This window comes from Bufo bufo, chromosome 2 (genome assembly GCF_905171765.1).
Source record: "Bufo bufo chromosome 2, aBufBuf1.1, whole genome shotgun sequence".
Lineage (NCBI taxonomy): Eukaryota > Metazoa > Chordata > Amphibia > Anura > Bufonidae > Bufo > Bufo bufo.
The window spans coordinates 601261407-601275833 of record NC_053390.1 but is presented as its reverse complement, the minus strand read 5'-3'; the positions used below and the strand labels follow the sequence as shown (position 1 = coordinate 601275833).

Below are 14427 nucleotides of genomic sequence, written 5' to 3'. Positions count from 1 at the left end.
CAGGAACCAGCAGGGTAGTCAGACGAAGCCAGGATCAGGAACCAGAAGCAGCAGCAGTCTTAGAAGCATGTGAACACAAGAGGACCAAGCAAGGAACTGAAGCCACAGACCTCCTATATATATGAGCTAGGCATCCAGCTCCTCCCAGGGGAAGGAGGAGCCGCAGGGTGGAAGGCTACAAGAAACCCAGAAGCCAAGATGGCCGCCAGCACATGTCAAACGAAGGAGAGCAGCAAGCAGGTGAGACCATGACACAGCCGCATCCTCCTCTCATAAAGACGCCCCCTCCTCATGTTGATTGACAGGGCCAGCGGACGCGATCGTTCTCTGCTGGCCCTATCTGCATTAAAAATCTGGCGCCGGCGCCGTACCTGTCTTGAGTCGGCGCAGGCGCACCTCAATGCGCCTGCGCCGGTGACGTCACCTCTACAGCCGGCGCAGGCGCACTGAGGAAGGAGCGGCCGAGCAAGCGTCCCCCCCTCAGTGCGCGTGCGCCGACTCAAGACAGGTACGGCGCCGGCGCCAGATTTTTAATGCAGACAGGGCCAGCAGAGAACGAGCGCGTCCGCTGGCCCTGTCAATCAACATGAGGAGGGGGCGTCTTTATGAGAGGAGGATGCGGCTGCTACCAGCAAGTAGCCGCCCTACTTGCTGGTAGACAGGTAATTTGCATATTATAAAAGTACGTTTTTTGCAGTATCTACTAAACCAAAATTATTAATTACATTATGTATGGATAAATCACAGTATAGGGATTATAAGTACCCCAAAAAAAAAAAGAGTTTAGTGGGGTGACAAAAGCCCTTTAAGGTCATATGCAACGGGGGCAGTGTCATATGTGAGGGACACTACAGATTTCCTGTCTAGGTTAAACACGATTGGATTTGAAGAAGGGGATTTGCTAGTGTCCTTTGATGTAACTAGCCTCTATACTAGTATAGACCATGAATTAGGCCTGGAGGCGGTCAAATGGGCACTTGAATCCAAACAAAGGGTGGAAATTAAATTGTTTATTCTGTCCTTGTTAGAAATCCTGCTTACCTGCAACTATTTTTTGTTTGAGGACATGTTCTATGTGCAGTGTCGGGGGAACGCAATGGGGTCTAATGTGGCCCCGACATATGCAAATAAAAAAATAAATAAATAATATATATATATATATATATGTCCTGCCTTGAGGAACAATGTATATACCCGTCCACCCTCTACGCACATGTTAGGGGGTGGATAAGGTATATTGATGATGTTTTTTTGATTTGGAAGGGCACAGTCATGGAGTTACATGCCTTTCATGACTTTATTAAACAGCTATATAGCCAGTTGAAATTTACTAAGGTCTTCTCAGCAAAGTCCTTACAGTTTCTGGACACATTGGTATATGTAAAAAATGGAAGATTAGAACTGATCTGTTTGTAAAGCCTACTGATCTTAACAATTTGCTGCGATTTTATAGTGCGCACCCCAGGAGGATGGTGGACTCCCTTCCATATAGCCAGTTTTTGCGTATAAGAAGGATAGTGTCAGACGAGAATCTGATCGACAATAGATTACAGACAATGAGTGAGAAATGTAGGGATAGAAGGTATCCAAGAGATTTGGTTAACCGTCATTTACTACAAAGTGAGTGACAACAATTACTGTCATCGGGTGGTAAAATGGAACAACAGAAGGTGAAAAGGATATAATTTGTATCCACGTACACAAAAATGAGAGGGAGGATAATGGAAATATTGAGACATAGTTTTTGTCTCAATCTTTCTCTGATGTGGAGGAATTTTTTTTTTTTACAATTTTTTTTTTTCAAAAATATAAATCTACAGTCTACCAATTCAATATCAAAAGTAATATAATACAACATAATTTCATCATGTGTTTAATCTCCCTCTTATCTTTGCCCTCCCATCCCTCCCTCCAACCCCCTTTTTCCATGGAGCTACTGTCGCGGCGCTGAGTATTCTCTTTTCCAGTTACCCCATATTTGCAGCCAAACGGATTTTTCCCCCGCTGTTTGGGCAAGACTGTGTTCATACTGCTTTACCCTATTCATATACTCCGTCAAGATTTGGATATTTCATGGATCCCCAATGTTTAACTATTATTATTTTAGCCAAAGCTATGCCCCGAAGCCAAAGTAGTTGCTCGGTTTTATTTTTATGTCTCTCTGGAAGAGTACCCAGGATTACATAGTCAATACATGCTTCATATTTCATGGGGGAACTGTTCTGCAGTTTCCGGAATATTTTAATCCAATAATCTTCTATACCCGGGCATTCCCACAGTAGGTGTTTATAATCTCCTCTCTCTTTATTGCATTTGTAACAATTCTGTTCTCTATCTTTATAAATAGTGTGTAATAGTACTGGTGTGTAATAGAGACGGTGAATAATTTTCAGAAGAATCCATGTATGGGCGAGGGAGACCGTAGACCTTTTGATGTTTCTATAAACAATCTCCCACGGATAGATTCCATATTCTGCAGGTCTTTTTCCCATTTTACCTCACCTCTTAATGTGATCGATTTTGTGTATTCATATTTTAACTTTGCGTAAATGTGCGATATAGCGGGGGTGTTTGACGTCGTGTCGTAACAGAAATCTAGAAAAGTGTTCCGTGCAATATTTAAATAGTTCTTATTTTTAGTGTAGTGTATGGCTTGTCTTAGCTGTTCATATCGAAATGTATCAATAAATCCTAATGTAGTGTCTGGAAGGATTTCGGTTAGTGGCTTAACCTGTCCTTTATAAAAAACCTGTGAGATTAAGTGTATCCCCTGTTTTTCCCAGTATTCAACATCCCCTAATTGCATAACTTGTGGTAAGTGAGCATTCCCCCACAAAGGGGTGAATTGAACCGCTTGAGATACTCCGACCAAGAGCATAACTTGTTTCCAAATATGCCTAAGCATTCTGCTAAACAGATTTGTTATTGTTTTCTTCTCAGTGATACCTGTTTCAAGAATATAAAAAAGATCCTTCCAGGGTCTACAGTACTCCCTAAAAATTAGCCGTATACAGTTATTCTTTCGGTTTCTCACACACCATCTCATTTGTGCAGCTGCATAATATCCTTTTAGGAAAGGGACAGAGATTCCTCCCTCTTCTTTGTACAGATATTGTATTTTGATTCTAACCCATTTGCGCCCCCATATTAATTCATTGAAAAGGGTCTCTAGTTTATTAAAAAACATATCTTCAATCGTTATTGGACTTGCATTTAGTACATATAATAGCATTGGTAATAACGTAATTTTTATAAGGGCAATACGGTTGATTTGTGACAGGGGAAGTTTTAACCATGTTCTAATTTTTTCCTTTACTTTATCTATTATTGGGAGTATGTTCAGTTTCGTATAGTATTCCAATTTAGTCCCTATGTGGATACCCAGGTATAGTAAAGAATCTGATGGGGCCAGTATACTAACCCGAGAATTGTAACCCGGTGGAACTGGGCGTCTTAATGGGAGAAATTTTGATTTTTCCCAGTTTTTTTCATATCCGGATAGGCCTCCAAAGTCGTCCACGCTTTCCATAACCCTGGGCAGATTCGTATACCCCCTCCCTAGAAAGAGCAGGATATCATCTGCGTATAGGCTTATTTTATAGACTTTCCCCTCGCACCCAAAGCCCTGTACTTCCTCATCTGCTCTGATTTTACATGCCATTGGCTCCAGGAACAACGAAAATAGCAAAGGGGAGAGGGGGCATCCCTGACGCGTTCCTCGAGTGAAGGGGAAGGTGGGGGAACATTCCCCATTAATTCGGACTCTGGATACCTGGTTTTGATACAGAATGTGAACCCATCTGGAGAAGTATTCCCCTATTTTCACCCGTGTCAACACTCTCCAGAGAAAGGACCACTCCACCCTGTCGAAGACTTTGGCCACGTCCAAGGACAGAATGGAGCAGTCCTCCCCATCCCCTATCTGTATATTCAAAAAAGCCCTCCTTACATTGTCCTGTATATTCCTTTTGGGAATGAACCCGTTTTGGTCAGCATGGACGACTTTGTGAACAACAGTTTTTAATCTGTTGGCTAACAATTTAGCAAGGATTTTGTAATCTGTGTTCAACAGAGAGATGGGGCGGTAGGAGGTCGCTAACAACGGGTCCTTCCCCTTTTTGGGGATTAATGTGATAATTGCTTCCATCCATGAGGGGGGTAGAGAGCCCAGTATCCAGGATTGGTTTAGTACTTCCAACATTTGAGGGAGGATAATTTCCTCATGTTTACGGTATAAATCAAATGGAAAACCATCCAGCCCTGGAGACGTATTGCCCTTGATAGATTTCAACGTGGTTTGTAACTCGATCAATTGAATCGGTCTATTCAACCATTCAATATCTTGTTTGTCAAATTCCGGGATCTTAATGTTATCCTGCCTCTGTCCTGATTCCCATAATATTGTTACTCCCTCTTTGATTTTTTATTATTGTGGATAGCAATCTACTCGGTTTACTGGATTCACTGAAGGTCCTCTGCCCCAAGAAGAACATTTTATTCTGCGCTTTCTTATATAGATATTGTTTATATTCATCTTGCGCTTTTTTAATTGGTGTTGTTTTTCTGGGGTGTTTACCCCAGTGATCTCCTGCATTAGCTGGTTAAGCGTCCCTTCTATTTCTTTTTGAGTTTGGGCATAGAAATTCTTCTGTTTCCTAATTTGGTATGAATATATACCTCGGAGGTATGCCTTAAGCGAGTCCCAAACCATATGAATATGTGTTGAATTAATGTTGTCACTCCAAAAGGACTTTATTTCTACGTTAATCTTATCCATATCCCTTATCAATGTCATCCAGTGGGGATTAAGTTTAAAGATCCTATTTTTGTTTGGTTTTTTTAAGACTTTCAATTAATACCATGACCGGGGAGTGGTCGGAAATACCGTGACTTTCATAATTCATTTTTTTAACCCTGTTGATGAGCCCGGGGCTAGCGAGGGCCAGATCAACTTGTGACATGGACCTGTATGTGTTACTAAAGCAAGAAAATGCTTGCTTATTTCCATAGAGGGATCGCCATATATCAACCAGTGCCATTTCTTTGCACATTCTGAATAATAATGTACTTGAACTGGCATTTTGTTCATAATTGGTTATGGTGGATATTCTATTTATTTTTACGTCCATGACCGAGTTGAAATCGCCCACCACCAGCACCGGGCACTCCTCTCGTGTTGAAATATCATACATCAGTTTACATAGCACAGTTACTGTGAAAGGGGGTGGAATATACAGTATATGAAAGCGATAATACTCCTTTAACCCTGCCATCAACAGTGGAGGAAAATATACCGACTCTCTGGATCAATTAATTGTTCTATTGGGTCGTAATCTACCTGTCTATGCACATAAACACTAATTCCACGAAAGTATGTGGAATAACAGGAATGATATTTATGAGAGGCCCATCTCCTTCCGCCAAGCGCTGCCACTTTTTCACCTGATAGGTGTGTTTCTAACAGAGCCACTATGGCAGGTAGGTGTCTAGAAACTAAGTCAAACACTGCGCACCTCTTAATTTTATCCGCAAAACCGCGAATGTTCCATGTCAATATTCTTGACATTTTATTTTTTTTTATGACAGCACAGAGCGGAAGGACAGGGGCACACGCAGCAATACACCATCAATACCCCGACAAAGCCCCCCCCCCTACGCCTACTCCCGTGCTGACCTGCGAGTCGCTAAATGTGACTCATAGGTCTCTAACTATAGGCTATCCCTCCTCCCCCCCGTCGTCGACCCCCCCCAGCTCCCCCCTGTATTACTGCAAGTGGATTATTTAATGCCCTTAGAGTCCATCCAATCTGCTGCATCGCTTGGATTAGAAAAAAATTGAACCGTTTCTTTGTAGATAACCCGTAATTTAGCTGGGTACATCATAGAGTATTTTAGTTGGGCATGTTTCAATCTCTTCTTTACATCTTTATATTCTCTTCTTTTGTCTTGCGTTATTTTAGAAAAGTCTGGGTATATCTCTATGTTGGCATCGTTGTATTTAACCGTTTGTATCTCTCTTTTCCATATAAGGATATTGTCTCAGTCTCTTGAGGAAGCCATTTTAATTAACAGTGGCCTTGGTGCTGACCCTGGTGGTAATTTTCTTATTGGGATGTGGTGCTCTCTCTCCACTGTATGTGTTAGGGCTGCTTCTACAGCTATTACGTTGTCTGATAACCATTTTTGGATGAAGCTCGTAGGGTCATCTCGTTCTACTCCTTTCGGAAAGCCCACTAATTTAAGATTATTTCTCCGGGATCTGTCCTCCAAATCCGCCATTTTTTCTTTAAGTGCCTTATTGTCACTTTCGACTGCTTCAATCCTTTTTTTTATCTGATTGGTTTCTTTTTGCAATTCTGTAGTTGACATTTCGGACTCTTTTATACGTTGCCTCATTTTGTTTAGATCATCTCGAATTACTGAGTTGTCAGTCTGCACTGCTGCCACCGCAATTGTCAGGGTACTTAACGATTGGTTAGTTGTTTTAACTGCCTCTAGTATGCCCGCTAGTTTAAAGTCGATATTACTCATCTGGTTGTCTGCTTCTAATGCCCTGTTTTCTCCTGCCCTGTTAAACAGGTTTTCCGTTTCATCATAGTCCTCCATTTGCGATGGCTGTTTCTGATTGCTCCTCGTCTTACTTAATGGGGGTGGGGATTTGAGATATTTGTCTAGCTGCGTCAAAGTGTTCCGTACTGTGCCACCTTTTGGTGATGAAGTTCCCACCGACTTTCTATTTTGTAGTTTTGGCGCCATTTTTTTTTCCTCCCCCCCCCCTTTTCCTCCTGTTGCAAGATTTCTGTCAAAGTTTATGTTGCTCAGATCCCTATATTTCTAAACAGGCAGTCATGCATGTCTTATATTGCAGGCAAATATAGCAGGGGATCTTACGTGTCCTTAGTGTCCTTAGTCTCCTGGTTTCCTGGGTCGCAGATATCTTCGGAGTAAGGTATTCCCGGTGTTTTTCTGCGCGGCCCGCCTATGATGTTCAGCGGCCGTCGCTTGATCACTGGGTGATAGACTCCACTAGGCTGATACGACCACCTGGGACTCGGAGGTTCAGGAATCGGAGGAGCGGCGTCTGGCAGCCAAAGGACTGCATCAATATGGCGCCCAGAGCGGAACTTCACAGCCAGATAGCCCCACAGCTTCACAGGGCGGCTCAACAGGTGAGGCAGCAGGCAAAAGGAGTGACCGCTCTCAATGCGGCTCAGGGCAGACGGAACTTCCAAGGGCAGATCAGCAGGTAAGGTGGCAGATGGATGAAGCGTCTGCTCTAGGTGCAGTTTGGGGCAGGCGAAGCCTCCGTGGACGGCAACAGGTGAGGCGCAAACTGACAGAGCGACCGCTCTCGATACAACCTGGGACAGGCACGAACTTCTTAGGGTGGCTCGGCGGATAAAGAGGCAGTCCCTGTATGACGTAGAGTTAACCCACCAGACTCAGCAGGTACAACGGCGTCTCAGCGGTGGTTAATCAGCTCTGCAGCATATCTGAGACGGCATGTGGGCGCTGTATCAGGTGCCGGAGCTGAGGCCGGTGTTGGGGGCGGGGGACCGCAGCACGCCCGTGTCATGCCACTACGCCTCCATGATGTGGAGGTATTTGAATCCCCCCCACTAATGTCCTACAAAATATCTGGGAATTTGAGTGATAACCTGCCACATGCGGCTATTGTTATGAAGAGTAAACAGGAAGGTTGAAAGGGTTGTTACCCTTGTCTAAGCTGCTGCAATTGCAGCAATCTGATAAAGGGTGATACCTTTTGTCATCCTAGGAGAGGCAAGAAATATAAAATTGAGGACTTCTATACCTGTGCCTCTGAATTTGTGATCTATGTCTTGCAATGCCCGTGTGGCCTGCTTTATGTGGGAGAGAAAAAACAGCCTTGCAAGAATAGAATTAACCAACACAGATACACGATCCGCAAATTGATGACAAAAAAGCAGGGACAATAGAATAGAGAAGAGATAGAATTACCAGTGTCGGAACATTTTTTGAACTTTCGACACAACATCTCACATTTGAGATTTAGGATTATAGATGGTATTCCACCTTTGAGGAGAGGAGGCGATAGAGAGAAATTATTGAAAAGAAAAGAATTGAGGTGGATATTCGAACTTGATACTATGGAACCTAGGGGCTTAAATAGGGAATTTAAGGTGGGCTCTCTCTTCTAACCTTACAGATATGTATTTTAGAGATATATAATATTAAGTATTTGTGCCCGGCTAGTATCCGTGTTGGTTTTTAAGCTGATATTAACCCTTTCTTTTTCTCTTTCCCCCTTCCTTTCCTCTTGTTTATCCTCTATCGGAGGATCTATGCACATGCTGTAGGAATGATAAGAACCCAAAAGAACCCGACATCACTGTATTTTGAAGATAGTAGATGGATACCCTGTATAGTAACTTTTTAGGATGGGCTCTTCATTAACCCCTATGAATGGTAATGCTTTTTGTGGGAACGGGGTGTGGGCGTGCGGATGTAACGCTGTGGGTGAGGGATGCAGACATGGCACTTTGGGATATTGTTCAAAAGAATCAAATAAGGAGGAATGTTGCCAAGTGGGGTTTGTGTTAGGGTTACACTGAAGGGTAGACCAAACTGTGATGGATGAAAGCTGTTTAAATGGGGCAATAGTGGAAACTGGTCCAGGAATGGCTATGGTCTTTGGAATGAATGAGGACGTAATTGCATCATGGGTAGAGGTGTAAACTATCGGCGCATGCTGTTTAGCCAAACTATTGACTGTGAGTATGGACCACCCTACCATGCAATATATTTATGCCCTATGAAAATGGTGTTTTAAATGTTATCTGGGGTTGTACTAATGTTATTAAGTCTGTGGAACAGGTGATATGAGGTTAATTGAGGGGAGGGGATATGCAAGGTGATGGTAGCTGTTGCACCTAATCAGATATGAATTGTGTATATATATAGATGTTCACTAAGATATATTATTATGTGAGCTTGATAAAGACCAGTGTGGTCAAAACGTTGCTGCATTCGGCAATAATAAATCCTTGAAGATATTGAATCGTTGGAGTGCTGCGGTTATTTCATCTTTTATGGCTGCCTCCATCATGCCATTGCTGAGGCCTGCCGACCATCATCTTCTGTAAGGCTGATGCGACCTCCATCTTGCTGCTGCCTTTTTGCCAACATGTACCATGAGGCTACTGCTGCTGCAGCCGCCGCTGCCTAAACTGCTGCTGCTCTTCGGTGCTAATACCCTACTGCCATGACCATTAACACAAAGCATCTACCACTACAACTACTACTATGAATTCTACTATCCATAGACAGCCTTGTATGTTCCATGCTATGCTGCTTCTGCTGTCACTACTATCGTAACCGCATGCCACTATATCCGTACCCTTTCCTTATCCACACTGCACTTCTGCTGCTCCCAGTTAAAAGGGAAAATTGTTTAGGCTCATTCACAATGAGCCACTTTTTCTTCTAACAATCAACACTGGTGTGTGTCGCATGCGCAGGCATTCTGACCTTTTCAAGGCATCATTTTTGAATGCTTGGTCTCCCCAAACCAATTTTTGATTTTTAATCTTGTAACACTGTGTGTATTTAAACATCATCTGCCCCCGATAAGGAACATTTTTTGGAAGCTTTGGAATATGAAAAGCATAATGCATGTTTTAAACATGCTATATGTTAACACCATCAAATGTACATTTACCCACAGCTATGTATGTCAGTGTTACTCAGACATTATTTACTTTGCTGTCATTGTACTCCAGAGCTTGGGGAGGTGGGAAAGGGAAAAAGAAAAAAAAAAATCGTAAAAAATAGTTTTCCTGAAAGTTCAGAGTTCTAGAAGACTAGAGGCGGTTATATACCCATTTTCAGGGCAACTGGAGCAACTTCGGTTTGGCCCAAGCCCCAAACTGACTAGGGCCTGAACTGAAGTTTTTTTTAAATTTGGCTAACCTGATCGAAACCGAATCTCGAGTGGCTTGCTAATCTCTAGTTCAATGGTAATGTGACATCATTTTAGAAGGCTGAAAGTGTCACTTTGATAATATGTTTTCTATGAAAGGCCAAAGTCAAATAACTGCTGCCAGCGGTTTCTTCTATTCTCAATTGGAATGCACATTCTTTAACATTCCCCAGAACTTACTTTTGACCTCTTCCTGCAAAAATGACAGTTTTCATAAAACAATTTATGTGAATTTGGTGCAAATACTATAAATGAGAAAAATGCTGCACAAAATTCATTAAATTGCTTATGCAGTACTGTCACTATATGCACCTTTTTTCAGGGGACTATTGTACCTTATTTGTCCTAGTATATGGATTGAAAATAGTGTGGCTGGGAGTTTTGAATCGAGGATATGTTTTAACCCCTCAGTGTCCACTTCTTTCCCTCCATGTTAGCTCTTAATGAACAGTCATTTGAGGATGATTGCAAAGTTCTATAGATCTCAGTTTCCTGGACCTAGTAAGTAAAAGGTTTAGGTTTCAGTAGATATAACATTAAACTGATTGCAATATGTTCTCCTCTTGACTTCTTCAAAACAAGACTGCTCCTATTTTGAAGGAGTAGAATGATTCTCAAAGTATAACCCACAAACCTCCTCAGCATTAATTAAATATCCAACATGGATCAAATAGGATATCTGGAATATGGTCATTAGCATATATGGCTACTTAATCTCAACTAAGTCAGTCTGTAGAATACCCCGTGGATCTAAACTATAGTGTGCATGTAGTCAATCGCCTTGATATACTGAGAGAGCCTGATTTTTGTATAACAAATTTTGCTGAAAAACAAGGTTATATTATTCTATTGATGTCAGTAAACCAAATTAAGGCTTTAGCTAGCCAGAAAATAAAGCCACCAAACATTGTTTGGTAATTTTTCTGCAATTGTTGATTCCTACCTAACATGGCATAAATGATGTTGCCTGTATATTGACTAAATCTCATTTTTAGTTTTCCTTCATTTATTTTAGACATTGTAAAAGAAATACAAAACTAACTGAAAAAGTAAGACTGAGTTTACAAGTTATGTGATTGATAAGTGGATGTATTGTCTCATTAACATTGTCATTTATGAATATATTTGTTGTCTATTAAAAATGTTAATACTTTTGGATGAGTTGGGGATTTGTATGTAGCAAAATGAAAAGAGAAATGTCTGCTGTAAATGATCATGTTTTCTCTTGAGGAGATTGAGGGATAAGGGTGGTATGTATGCTCCTTTTTTGTTAATATATGTAATTTGTGATATATGTAATTTGTGATATATGTCATTCTGCTAATGAAAATAATAAAACTATAAAATCCACATAGCATCCTGGCTATATAGGGCTAATCATTCACAATTAATTTTAATTTGTACAGAGTCTTTTGCTCACAAATATTAATAATACACTGTAATTCTTTAATCAACTCAACATACTTGAAATTGCTTAAGTGGCTATATCAACTTTTGACTGCTGCAAATATATGTTTCTACCATCTAGTTATGAAATGTCAATCATTTTAATATCACATTAATATATAACTATAAATAACACATCTGCAGAAATAATATAGATAATATCTTCATATTAATTTCCCTCATATATCCATTTACAATAAGACAGTAAATACGAACTAAAGACATTTTTACCGGCAGAAATCAGGAACATAATTACTTTTATTTTAGGGATAACAACCAATAAACCAAAGCCCTACATTGTTTTCCTCATTTAACTTATGTAAACAGAACCACAAGCATCAGAGGTCATAAGACGCACAACTAGGGCATACTACCAGACACCCAAATACAAAGAAAGTCGACGTGCGATGAAACAGAATTATAAAAGCCAGACTGAAATAAACGAATGAAAATTGTGTTCTTTACTTATTACAATATAAAATGGTCATAAAATGAAAAGTATAGGCATAAAACCCAATTGCTGCTTTGGCCTTTCAGAGATATTACAGTACTCTAATATAAAAAGGAGCCGCTAGTAACGGGCTTTTATTCCATCCACTTAAATACTGTACTAAGTCTGGTAATACCACTGTGAAATCATAAGCCAGTTCTTTAGCGTGGTTGTATCTGTTACAAATTTAATCTTCACTGCTATGTCACAACTCATTTTATCCTAGAAGCTTTAAGACGTGGTGCAAAAAAAGTGTTTCTGTTATTCAAGAAAAACCTGAAACTGACTGTTTAAAAATACCTGTCTACACCACCACTGTCCATGATCTGTCAGCGACAGCCACTTTCCCATAGCCTTCGAGTACAAAAATTGAGCAACTAGGCTTGCATTAACTTTACATTTCTTACAGAAATCACCATTGGATCTTTCTTACAATAACACAGTTTCAAACGTGAAAACATAAGCATTAGAAATTAAAGACGCGTTTCGGGTACTACAGAGCGGTCTATGAAAATAAGAACCAGAAAGGGTCATATAAGGTGTTAGCCCAACAACAAAAATGAACAGTTCTTTTGAAGACATTATATGTGGAAATTGAGGTCAGCTAAGGTTTATGAAAGCCAACTGAGATCTTCACAAAGAAAGGGCAGTAAACAAGCTAAATTTATCAAATGAAGTGGAAAAAAAAACAAAAACTTTCCAATGTCAATCTCGTTTCAGTTTCACATCAGAGCTTTAGGGAAGGTTATACAAGGGTTACTTAAACTCTGATAATTATATTTTATTAGGGCTTAATAAGTTGTAGTACCTTTGGATTATTGCTTTATGTGACAATTTGTTGTTGGACAAATTTGAAGCAATCTGTAACTCATTTCATCCATGACATAATTACTCTATGGCATATACACATTAATAAGAGCCATAAAGATATGTGTATTACCTTCAGCTATCACGACTAAATATAAAGTTATATAAACTGTAATAATATATAAGCTTTAACTTATAATATTTTATTTGGGACACAGACATGAAAACTGTTACATAATATTGTCAAACACCATTCCATTATATTTTTCCCCTTTTGCATTGTATATAATATTAAAGTTGACTATTACATACGAATATTTATGCGATTGCGCAAAAATTTGCCACTTTTTACACTCACTTGCGCCAAATTTTGCGAACTTTTTCATGTGTACACCACTCACTCCAGTTTTGTTATATGGGTGGAAAAGTGGGTGTGGTTAGCTATGTTAATTAGTTTCGCTCCAGATTTATCATTGAGGCTTTTTTTTTAAAGTCGCAAATAAGTCGCAATCTCACTCCAGGAGGAGGGTGGAGTAGGAAAATTGGAGTAGCTTCTCTAGACAGAAGTGTTAGGTTTAAGGACAATCCAAATTTATCAAACAACATGCACCATTTGATAAATGTGGCACAAAGTACTCCAACACAGACTCAAGCAAAACTGACTTCGAATATTCTCCTAATGATAAATTCCCCCCATAGACTACACTTGCCCATGGCTTTTATAAACATTAACAAGTTAATATTTCTGTTTTGTAGATTCCATTGAAATCTTTTACTTGTTTCCATCTTTATAAAATGTTAAAAGTGGAAATTACATTTGTCTATCCATTCAGAAAGAATTACATGATACTTTTTAAAGAACCTCAATTTTTTTCTTGTGGATTGCTATATTATAAAAGTAAAATGGGAAAGCTAGATTGGTATGTAACAGACAAATGCAGAAACAGATAGAAATATATATAGACAGATAAATAAACAGATCGATATGGATGTAACCATACAAATGATAGGAAAAAAATTAAATTAAAGAAAAGAGCAAGATAAAAATAGAATCTCAAAGTGCCAAAATTGTCACATCATTTTGTTTGTTATACCAACAAAAAGAATATTGTACTTGACACATTTCCATTTCGAAAGCACAAACTTGAAAAACAATTTCATTTAATAAACATAAAATAAATTATATAAACACATGAAGTTCTTTCTATACTGTCTATACTGTAAAGCTATTTACCAAAATGATGCCAAAATAAGATACAAATAAATACATGTTGGATGGATATTGGATTGTGCATATGCATACCGTAGACTTTGTATGGTTGCTTTAACATGAGACACATTAGGGAAGCTAAGAAGAAGGGACTGAATATAAAGAGAGCAGATTCCATCACTGTCTTTTAGATTTGTCTGTTTTATATTTTAAATAATTCACTTATTGTAGCAGTTTCATGGATTTATATTTAGGGTAATTCAATTGTATATTAATATATGGTAACATTAATTTGTTCCAGAATTACAAAAACAATATGACTCTTATTATAACTTATTATTGATAGTAGTATCTTTTTTTGTTATCATTTAGTATTGTTTATTATATTGTTCTCATTGTTAATTTTTATTAATGTTATGTTATTAGTGGAGAATGTATGTAATCTGCTACAAAATATCAGCTTGTATTTGCTAACAAAGTTATGAATTATTAATAAGCTCAATATACAGTGAG

The 14427-nt window shown here is 39.3% G+C and overlaps 1 long non-coding RNA gene across 1 annotated transcript; it reads left to right on the top strand.

Annotated features, from left to right (window-relative positions):
* Positions 1 to 1956: 1956 nt before the first annotated feature.
* LOC120991710 lies at positions 1957 to 6157 on the top strand. Its single transcript, XR_005776774.1, has 3 exons — positions 1957 to 1966; positions 2563 to 2569; positions 6031 to 6157. It is a non-coding gene; the product is annotated as an uncharacterized LOC120991710 (long non-coding RNA).
* Positions 6158 to 14427: the final 8270 nt, after the last annotated feature.